We start from the raw sequence: 7,866 nt of genomic DNA on the forward strand, positions 1-7,866 counted from the left end.
CAAGGATGTGTAGCAAAGGGGGACACTCCTCCATTGCTGCTGGGATGCAAACTTGTACAGCCACTTTGGAAATCAATATGGCAGTTTCTCAGAAAACTGGGAATCAATCTACCTCAAGACCCAGCTATACCATTCCTGGGCATACACCCAAAGGATGCCACACTATATCACAAGGAAACTTGTTCAACTATGTTCATAGTAGCTTTTTTATAATAACCAGAAACTGGAAACAAAGAATGGATGTCCCTCAACCAAAGAATAGATAAAGAAAATTGGCAAATCTACACAATGGAGTTTAACTCAGCTGTTAAAAACAATGATATCATGAAACTTTCAGGCAAATGGGTGGAACTAGGAAAAAATCCTGAGTTAGGTTACCCAGATATAGACAAACATGGTATGTACTCACTTATAAGTGGATGTTAGCTGTAAAGGATAACCATGTTAGAAATCAATAGACCTAGAGAAGCTAAGTAACAAGGAGGGTTCAATGCATGTGTAGGGACTGGAGTTTAGTGGACACTTGAATCTCTCTGTGATGGTGTGAAGAATAGACATCTGAGGTGGATGGGAATCAAGGTAGTGATGTCTAGGGGTGAGTAAGTATGGAAACAGGAAGAATCAAGTAGGAGGGGTAGGATGGAGCAATAGAGTACCAGGAGACACAACTGGAATTTGGGGGGTATCTTTGGATCAAGCTAGAAACCTAGTGCAATGGAAACTTCCAGAAATCTACAAAGGTGACCCTAGATAAGACTCCTAGCAATGGGGGATATGGAACCTGAACTGGCCATCTCCTACAATCAGGTAAGACTTCCAGTGGAGGGACTGGGACACCAACCCAGCCACAAAACCTTTTACCTACCATTTGTCCTGCTTACAAGATATGTCAGGGTAAAGATAGCGCAGAAATTGTTGGAGTTGTCAGTCAATGACTGGTCCATCTTGAGACCTATGCCATGAGAGGGAGCCTACCACTGACACTGCCTGCATGGCCAGGACCCAGAGGCTGGATAGTCCAGAGACCTAGAGTAGAAAACAATTGCAGACAATAACCCCCAACCCCATCTATGTAATTTAATGAGAAGTTGTCAGTTGCTTTGTGTTAAAGACTCAAGACCTAAAACTGCAATGATTGAGAAATCAAATTCATTAACAAATGTCAGCTGCCTTTCTGTCCAGCGGAAATAAGGAGGCAACAATGAGCTCTTCTCCATGCAGTTTAATCAGGAACCTTGTAATATTGCTTCTTACATCTTACTTATTTCTATCTTACTACTTCTATTTTACTACTTACATCTTTACATCTTACTACTTCTATTTTACTACTTACATCTTACTACTTACATCTTTCTACTTTCTTCTTACTTACTCCTATTTCCTACTTACTCCTATTCCCTAGATCTTACTTCTATTCCTACATCTTACTTCTATTTTATTTCTATCCTTACATCTTACTTCTATCCTTACATTTTACTTCTATTCCTACATACTTACTCCTAATTATCATTCTCTCTCCAGCCCCCAGCCCTTGTGGGTTACATACTTTCCCTGGTCCCAATCAGCATCGGCTACGTGGCAAAGCATAATAGGCTACGAGAAATCATGCCAGCTTGCATCACAAACTAGAGGCACTCAGCTTTTCCAACTAAGGGCTTGTTTATCAATGCTCTCTGCTCTGGCCAGAGACCAGGTGTTCAATATATATGTATAGGGTGGCAGCTGCGGCTCCCCACAAACAAAAGAGTAACCTAGCTCTCAATAGACCAGGGAGAGTATATAGTCAGGGTTTCTATTGCTGTGATGAAACACCAAGACCTATAAGCAAGTTGGGGAGAAAAGGGTTTATTTGGCTTATACTTCCACATTGTAGTCCATCATTGAAGGAAGCCAGGACAGGAACTCAGAGCAGGAACCAGGAGGCAGAAGCTGATGCAGAGGCCATGGAGGAGTGCTGCTTACTGGCTTGCTCCCCAAGACTGCCAACAATGGTCTAAGCCCTCCCCCACCCATCACTAATTAAGAAAATTCTCTATGGGCTTGTTTACAGTTCCATCTTATGGAAGCATTTTCTTAATTCAGTTTCCTTCTTCTTAGATAATTTTAGCTTGTGTCAAGTTGACATAAAACTATCCGGCATGGAGAGTGACAGTTATTTCTCCTTCCTTGATGGAAACCAAGGCACAGGGAGCAGATCAATAAGCAGCACTCCTCTATGGTCTCTGTTTTTCTTCAAAAAGCAGGATCTGGAAACAGGATCAGGGTTCACAAGACTGATAAATGAGATGTGTGCACATACATGTGTATTTATTTATACCTGTGCGTGTGGTATACAAAACTGTGTACAAAAGTACAACTCCCACATTCACAGAGATAGTTGATTCTAAATCATAAATCAAAATGTTTCAAATACATTGGTGGAAACACCAAAGAGATGAGTAGGAAACCTTTGTTACAGACTGTGCTGGCCAGTTTTGTTGCTTTTTCTTTTTTTCTTTTCTTTTCAGAGCTGAGGACCAAACCTAGGGCCTTGTGCTTGTTAGGCAAGTTCTCTACTATTAAGCTAAATCCCCAACCCCTGTGCTGGCTAGTTTTATGTCAACTTGACACAATCTACAGTTATCTGAGAGGAGGAACTCTTGAGTGAAACAATGCTTCTTTAAGATCAGGCTGTAGGAAATTCTACAGAGCATTCTCTTAATTAGTGATTGATAAGGAAAGGCCCATCCTTATGGGGTGGTGCCATCCCCGGTCAAGTAGTGGTCCTGAGCTCTACAATAAAACAGACTGAGCAAGCCATGGGGAGCTAGCCAGTGAGTAGCACTCCTCAATAGCTTCTGCATCAGCTCTTGCCTCCAGGATTCTGTTCCTGTCTTGACTGCTTTCAGTGGTGGACTATGATGGGAAAGTGCAAACCAAATAGAACTTTTCTTCCCTCACGTGCTTTTGGTCATGGTGTTTGCTCACAGAAAGAGTAACCCTAAGTAGGACACAGGCCTCAGATACTATCTGATTGACACTCTTCGTTTTGGGGTTGGTGGAGGCCACCAGTTTTTTCAGTTTTCCAAAGGAAAACCAGTGTCCTATGAGTACATACCAAATAACTTCCCCAGTGGCCACAAAGCTGTTAGGTCAGCTGCAGAGGAGACCAACAAATGACTAATAAGAGGGCTAAAAAACGCCCAAGAGACTTTGGCTTTGGACTTGCTCTACACTAAACCCTCGACATCCAATGAGGTTCTTATTAGTTAATCAGCCTTGCAGAAAGTAGTTGAAGGTGCCTTTCCATTCTGGCAACTTTTGATCACACATGTCTGTGCACGCATGTGTGGCTCTGAATAGAGGAGACAGCTGTCTCCTCTCCTTCACCCAGATCCTTTTGGAATTACCTTGGCTGTTCTCAGACCTGCAAGCTGCGGGCCTCCTGGGGGATTTGTGATTTCTTTTCTGACTTCATTATGTGGGCACTTCTTTCCCCAGGGATCTATTCATCAAGATATCATGGTGGTGTGCTTCCTGCCTTTGGCCTTGCCTCATAAGCCTTTTCAAACAAACTGCACAGCTGCAATGCAGAGCACAGTGCCTTAAGCATGTGAATTAAATTAAACATCATTCAGTAAGCATGATAGACTGTCAAGGCACCGGGAGAAAAAGTGAAAAATCCTCAATTTGTCCTGAACCCTCCTTGAGTTAATTTGCATATTTGGAACTACTGGAGCCTTGTTGGAATGGAGCATTTCTCCAAGAGAGAAGGCTTGGATTTTATTCTCCTAGAATGTCTCTTAGTATGAAGCTAGGGATATAACAGCACTCAGAAAATCCATATTGCACAGTTTCCCCTATTGTGGCAGGGTAGTTGTTTTCATGTGGAAACAGTCTCATTTCTCAGTAACAAGCAGACCTTCTGGGTTCAGTGGTAAACAGTTTTTGCTGGTGACCTTCTGCCTATTTACTGCATCTTTACTTTCATGTGCTCAAGAGTGGAACAATAGTGGTTTGCTACCAGCATTAATTTACTCTAGTAGATAATGTGGCTCTTTATTTAACAGGAAGGAATAATAGCAGCAATTAGCATTTGGACAATGCTTTGCAGTTTACAAAAGGCTTCCATACACTTTATCTTATTTCTGAGTGAAGTAGGCATGCCTTCTCTCTCGGTCAAGTTCATCTGTGCAAGATCTGTTCTTTCTCTGGAAAGTTCTGGTAAGCTCTTTCTCTTCTGTTCTGATCTAGTGAGGTGCTGGTGATGCTGCCAGTTAAAGTTGCCCTCTCTGACCTTAGCCAGAGAAGCTGAAAGAGACCTAAGTCCAGCTACCCATGACATTCCCCTTCCAGTGACTGTAGTGACTAGAAGGGGGACAACATGAAATCAAACTTTTCTCCTATAGTCAACACACATTTTTGAAGTAACTGATAGATAAATTATTAATTTGAATTGCATTAGGTATAAAGGTGTCATTGATAAAAATAAATCAGACAAAGAAAAAAATACAAGGATCCAAAGAAAAAAGCTTTAGACTGGAAGGCTCATCAAAATAATGTTCCAGGAATTTTTTCAATTAGATCCAAAGGATTTTATTTACACACAAAGAATCCTCAGTGACATTATAATCAGAAGCCTCATTAGGAATTTTAGAGGCCAGAAATCAGTAGATATAGTTAGTGTGCTTAAAGAGGAAAAAAGAAAGTCAGGAACAGAGAGATGGGTTCGCCAGTTAAGAGTGCTTGCTGCTGTTGCAGGGAACTGAGGGCAGGTCTCGGAGCAGGTCTCAGCTCCTCCATGGTGGTTCACCACTATCTGTAGTTCCAGTTCCAGGGATCTTCCAACCTGTACAGGTACAAGGCACACATATGGTGTACACAGGCAAAACACTCATACTTATAAAACAAGTCTAAACAAACAAACAGCACAGGGTTCTATGCTCAAAAAAAATGTGCCTCAAAAGTCAAGGAACATTAACATGTCCTCAGATAAACAAAATCTGAGGGAACTAATTACTACTCTGTACCTCTGTCTGCTGCAAGCAATTCTTAACTGAGACTGGCAAGTTGAAATAAAAAGACACCAGATGGTAGCTCAAAGTTGTATAAAGACAAAATAATCTCAGGATATGTAAATATATGGATATTTCTAAACTCTAGTACTGTTAAAATTATGGCTTATGACTTTACCTTGATTACCTATGCGATTTAAAAGAATAGCACATTAAAATTGTTAATATTTATGAACATATATATCAAAAGATGTAACCCCTCTGTATAAATGCAAATGGAATTAACATTTGAGGTATACTATGATGATGATTTGATATACATTGTGATGTTATTACCACAATCAAGTTAATTAACAAGTTAATTGTGACAGTAGCTACAGAAAGAGGTAGAATTAGAACTGAAAATGAACACAGTTTTGGTGCATTATTGAAGTTCAGATGGTAAAATTCAAATTAGATTGTCATAACTTTAGATGTTAGACATGCTCTCCATGGTAACCACAAAGATAATTAGCTATATAACATATACAAATGAAAATGAAAAATAAATTTAAATGTTTCACTATCAAAAATTCAATTGAATACAAGTTCAACAATATTGTAGGAAATGAAGTACAGAAATGTGTATATCATATAGAAAGAAAATAGATGAATAATAGTCTCTTCTGACCCATAATTACTTTAAATATAAATGGGTTAAATTCTATGATCAAAAGATATAGGCATACTATTTTTGAAAAAAAATCATATGATCCTCTTATATGCTATGTACAGGAGATCCATTTTACACCCAAACACAGAAGTTAAAAATGAAGATATAAAAAGATACTCCATGCCAGTGGTAGCAAAAGAGAGCAAAAAGATTTCTTTTAATATCAGACAAAATATATGTTAAATGAAGAAAGTGATAAAAGAGGAAAAATAGCTTCACATTAATAAAGAATTTATCAGGAAGAAATAAAAATTTTAAACATTCATGCACAAATAACAGATGTTAAAGTGTGTGTGTGTGTGTGTGTGTGTGTGTGTGTGTGTGTGTGTGTAAAAATGGTCAGATTTGAAGGAAGAAATAGGCATTTATACAATCCTGGTTGAATAATTTAACTGTTTACTTTTGTAATATATAGGATGACCTATCATGAAAGAAGTACCTTTAGGACTTGGTGTACCTCTTAATACTGCCACGCTGGTAACATCTGAGTCAGGGCATATATTCCAACAGTGTCAGGTTGTTTCTACATTGAACTATTACAGGTTAAATATTCCATATTCAAGATGCCTATAAGCATTCCCCCCAATCCAAGACTTGATTGGTTGAATATCTGTAACCTGGAACTCTAGAATCAGAAATGCTTCAAAATCCCAAACTTGTAAGACTGTAAGAAAGTCTTGAATTTTGGAGATTTATGTTATGTGCATGAATATTCTTACTACATGTATGTCTGTGCACCATTTGTATACCTGCTGCTTGCATGTCAGAAGAGGGTGTCAGATCCCCTGGTACTGGAATTATGAACGGCTGTAAGCTACCATGTAGGTGCTTGAGAATCAAAGCGGGGTCCCCTGTAAGAACAATCTGCGCTTATCACTGCTGAACCTTCTCTCTACCTGCCAGGTATGACTTTTAGAGTATATATACTGCTCTGCGTCAGTAATGCTACAGTAAATACAGGGGCATGATCTATTTTGAGATATTTCTTTCAAAGTTTCAGAGTATGTACTCAGAAATGCTACATCATATGGCAGTTCCATCCTTAGTGTTCTAAGGGCTAGTCATACCATTTTCTTCTACAGCTTTACCATTCACCTCCCATCAGCTGTGTACAAGGATTTACATTTTCTATATCCTCACAACAGTTGTTATTTTCTGGCTTGTGGTTTTTCCTTTGCTTGTGAGTTGGTATTTTTGAGACAAGATATCAAGGAGGCCAGGTTGGCCTCAAACTCAGTACATAGCCAACATTAACTTTGAACACCTGATCTTCTGCCTCCCAAGTGTGAGATCAAGTGCATTTTATATCATGCTATGTATAATCAAGGAAACAAGCAAGCACAAGGAGCCAAATATTTTGTGTTTCATTTATAGGAGACATCTAGAGAAATGAAAATTATAGAGACACAAAGTAGAATGGTGGTTGCTAGGGACTGTGGGCCATCAGAGACAGAAAATTGTTATTTAATGAGTACGGAGATTTCATTTTGCAAGAAGGTAAGAGTCCTGGAGATGGATGGTGCTGATGGTCATACAATAATATGAATATACTTAGCACTGAACTGTGCACTTAGATAGGGTGAAGACAGTAAAGTTTTTGTTATGTGTATTTTACAATAACAACAACAACAAAAAGGAATACCTTTAAGTGGTAGCACACCGTTTATAGTACCTGGGTGTAGCACGGATTTGTCCTTGAGTGTCTGTTCAACTGCGGGCCTTTCTGGGTTTCTTCATCACAGGGTGCTTACGAGGGCTTCTTCACTCACACATCAATCCTGGGACTTTCTCGTTCAAGGCAGAGCCACATTTCACTAAAATTTCCTGTGATGACAAGTAGCTGTCAGAGCTGTTCTACTCAGGAGGTATTTTAGAAAGAATAAACTTAATTTTTCTCTTCTAAGATAATGATGACTTTTAGTAATGAACAGGAGAAGAGCTATCTTTCAACAGGGACTCTTGCCGTGGAAAGAACATTTTCAAAGTGGTTCTTTACGGTATTTCATTATGTGATTTTGTTGCTGAAGATGATATTAAAAAAAAATCTCATATCTGCAAGAATTTTTAAACTTGGTAACATAATTTTTTTTTTTAGCTTGTTCCAAAGTCTTCCAAAAGAAGAGTTTTAAAAAATTTAAGCCTGCTTCGGGGGGGGGGGGG

General features: G+C 39.1%; 1 long non-coding RNA gene across 2 annotated transcripts in view; it reads right to left on the reverse strand.

The window, feature by feature from the left end:
• Positions 1 to 4,559: 4,559 nt before the first annotated feature.
• The window catches only part of LOC116101133, a 14,427-nt gene continuing 11,120 nt past the window's right edge, over positions 4,560 to 7,866 (reverse strand). Inside the window, exons 2-3 of one of the 2 annotated variants that reach the window (XR_004122801.1) lie at positions 7,379 to 7,530; positions 4,560 to 4,828 (exon numbers count right to left, since the gene is read on the reverse strand). This is a non-coding gene — a long non-coding RNA (uncharacterized LOC116101133). Of the gene's footprint in view, positions 4,829 to 7,348; positions 7,531 to 7,866 lie in introns of both variants that reach the window. The other variant, XR_004122802.1, reaches the window with a different exon arrangement.

Source organism: Mastomys coucha, unplaced genomic scaffold (genome assembly GCF_008632895.1).
Source record: "Mastomys coucha isolate ucsf_1 unplaced genomic scaffold, UCSF_Mcou_1 pScaffold21, whole genome shotgun sequence".
NCBI lineage: Eukaryota > Metazoa > Chordata > Mammalia > Rodentia > Muridae > Mastomys > Mastomys coucha.